Source organism: Morus notabilis, unplaced genomic scaffold, assembly GCF_000414095.1.
Source record: "Morus notabilis unplaced genomic scaffold, ASM41409v2 Scaffold625, whole genome shotgun sequence".
Taxonomy (NCBI): Eukaryota; Viridiplantae; Streptophyta; class Magnoliopsida; order Rosales; family Moraceae; genus Morus; species Morus notabilis.
The window spans coordinates 641,337-644,826 of record NW_010357688.1 but is presented as its reverse complement, the minus strand read 5'-3'; the positions used below and the strand labels follow the sequence as shown (position 1 = coordinate 644,826).

General features: G+C 28.4%; 1 long non-coding RNA gene across 1 annotated transcript; it reads left to right on the top strand.

Moving 5' to 3' along the window:
* Window positions 1-1,489: 1,489 nt before the first annotated feature.
* Window positions 1,490-3,172, top strand: LOC21403758. The gene is made up of 4 exons (XR_002903334.1): window positions 1,490-1,621; window positions 2,096-2,136; window positions 2,260-2,315; window positions 3,117-3,172. It is a non-coding gene; the product is annotated as an uncharacterized LOC21403758 (long non-coding RNA).
* The last annotated feature ends 318 nt before the right edge of the window (window positions 3,173-3,490 follow it).

The window sequence follows — 3,490 nt, the reverse complement described above, 5'->3', positions numbered from 1 at the left end:
GTGGGCCCTGTTGTCCATTTAATTTCGCAGAACTGCCCTCCAGTGTAAGCTTATAAATGGGACTCAATGGAGGACAATTTCGCCATTTGACAAGAATTAAGGGAAATAGATTGGATGGATAGATACGTAACCTAATAAACGGCCACAGCAAACAAAAGAAAGAAAAGCAGATGGCCTCATTAATTAGTATTTATTAGTACGGATGATTCACGTTTAGAGTATTAGTAGATCAAATTTTTTAGAGGTTAAATTTATATTTTTTTAATTTTTATATGATTTTATGTATAATTAATAATTAATAAATTTAATTTATCAGTATATTAACGTATTAAAAAAAATCTTAATAATCTATTTTTTTACTGTTACTCACTTTCTAGTTATGTTGAGTGAACTAAAAATTCTTCAAAATTTAATTTTTGAAAAACTAGTACTACGAGTTTTAAATGAATTTTGTTTTTGGGAAAACACTTTAACCAATATTTAAATCATATCTATCGTGTTTTGCATATTTAAAAGGCTTAGGATTCAGAAGAATGTAACGGAATTCTATTTCTGAAGAAAAATAAAACCATTTAGGAAACTTAAAAATAACCTAACCATAAAATATTCAGCTTGTTTTTAAACTTATACACTAGCATTTAAAAATCAACTGACTAAGAATCTAACGAATTGTTTTATTTTTATTTTTTGATAGAAGAATTGTTTTAGTTTTAGTTTTAGTTTGTATTTTTCATATTATTTAAAATAAATAAGTCTGATAAATGTTTGAAGTGAGAAAAAACTTACATAAAAGAAAAGAATAAGATTTTCAACTTTGTTTTTTAAAGAAAGTTGAAATTAAAAATTTCAAGTTCAAGAAAGGTACTATGACTATCCCCGTGTTATCAAGAATTTATGCACTTTAATAAGATGTTTTTATAATCTAGCGGGAAAAAATCTAAAATTATCAATCTGGGATTTTAATTTACTTTATTTTTAAATTTTACAAGGGAAAAAAAGAGATATTATTAATTTGAGATTTTAATTTATTTATTTTTAAATTTTACAAGGAAAAGAAAAAGAGATATTGGTATAAGAAAAAGAATTAGGGATCTTATTTGTTACATCAATATATCAGTAGATTAATTTTTTTATCTGTGTAAATTTATATAAAATCACGTAAAAATTAAAAAATATGTAAATCTAACAGTTAAAAAAACTTAATCTATTAATACGCCAGACATATCAGATAATTTTCCAAAAAGTTAATCCATATAACATTGGGTTTTCTTTAACTTACTAATTTTATTGATAGACCTAATTTTTTGATATAATCTTTTTTCTCAGCAAATTTTTCTTTTATTTAGTTTCTTTTCAAAACAGTACTGATAAAAAAGGAAAAGATCGTAATGAGATGGCAAAAGCTTATTGGTTATCAGACCATACTTGACCCAACTTAACCGGAGAGAAAACCAAAAATCATTATTAAACTAGGATGGCATTACACAAATAATGGGAGACTCCTCTCTCTCTCTCTCTCTCTCTAATAATCTCTCTTTCTCTAATAATCTCTCTCTTATCCCGAGAAGTACTCTTCCGCTTCTGATTGTTTCTCTTCTTCCTTCTCTCTCCAATCTTCTGCGTAAGTCTTCAATCAACTGCTTTTAAGTTTACTCTTTTTTTTCCTGATTTTTTTTTTCCTGATTTTTTTTTTCATGCTTGATTTCTTGTTTAATTCCTTCCCTGTAAAGAGGGAAAAAAAATCAAGAAATGATCTTCATATGTTCTTTTGGTTCTCAAGCAATTTAATTATGGATTTCTCTTTTTTCGCTTGAATTTTTGCTTCTGTTGAGTAAAGTTATTTCTTTTCTGTTCATATGTTCTGATTTCTTGCTTTAATTTTGCTTCTGTGATCAACCACTTCGTGTGATCATCCACTTCATGTGATCATCACTTTTTCTTTCTTTCTTTCTTTCTTTTGCCCTTTTTAATTTTAAAGTATTTAATTAATTTACTCCCCCTAAAAAAAACAAAAAAACTTGATTGTTTTTATGTTTTCAATTTTTGAAAATAGTTATTTAGATTGCCCAATTAAAGATTGGTTCTTGTTATGCAGAAAAATGACGAATAGCGTCTTCAAGCAAGAGCATGACTTCGGTAAGTCCTATATACTAGAGTTTTCATTCACATAATCACATTAGCTTAATCAAGTTTTAAAGTTAAATGACAATTTTCATTAATTTTTAGCTTAATGATTATTACCTTTTTTTGTTTATACAGAGAAGAGGCGTGCTGAGGCTGCAAGAATTAGGGATAAATACCCAGATAGAATTCCTGTGAGAATATGCCTCTATTATTTTGAAATTACATTTTATTTGTGTTTGTTTTCACTTCTGTATTATATTGTGCTTCTCTGGAATAATGTTTCTTGATTGTTGGTTTGTTTTTTGCTTTTTGTTTTTTGTTTTTGCATATTTTTTAGTTTATGTCTCATTGTATTCTGTTGAAATTTACACCCGAATTAATTTGTGTAATCTAGTAATATCCCCATGACTTCAATTTGTAGAAAGACTATAAGATAGGTTCATTTGGAAGAGATGTGTACCTTTAACATCACTTGTTAGCCATTTTAGCATATAAGTTGAATGACATGCTTCAAAATGTGATACTAATTGCAGAAAGTATAAAGCTCGTTAATTGTTATAAACCTTATTTGGATTAGATTGTCAGTAGTATTGGCCAGTACATAAGATATTGGAAAGGCTTTATTCATCTAATTTGAGGTGAATTCTGTAATACCAAAAAAGAAAAAAAAAAAAGAAAAGGATTCTTAGCTTGGGAACTACGTTGTTAAAAATATACATAGTGTTGAACAGAAGCCGAAATATTTTCTCAGTCGGAACAAACCAGTGACAAAAAGATACCAGTTACCAGCTATACTTCTTTCGAGCTTCTATTCAGATATCGTCATCAGTGATATGCTTGAAGGCTGCTTCAGTTATTTATGTTATTATGTAGTTTATATATTATTTGTACAAATGAAAAGGTATCCACTAAAATGGCAAGAATTTAAAATTATGTTTAGTGATTCCTTTCTTATCTTGCTTCTATTGATATTGTTCTTTTGCTGTTGTAAGGTTATTGTTGAGAAGGCTGAGAGAAGTGACATTCCCAACATTGATAAGAAAAAGTAAGTACCACTATTATGTCATCTACATTTTCCGTTCTCTGTTTCTTTCCGATTACCAGCATCAGCAAGAATAGTTTACTTCCGTTACTGCTTACATGTTTGATGTCGCTTTTGACTCTGTAATAGGAAAATCTTGATTATGATGATATGCTATTGATAATGTGTGAGTTTGTTGAAGCATGCCTTCATGCCATTCATAATGCCACTTTCTGGTTCATTTTCCTCTACCGCGATTGTTCTGTTTCAAACCCAACACTCTTATGCTTCAGAGTAGTCACAATTGAATATTAACAACGAAAGTTGCAATTACAGGTACCTAGT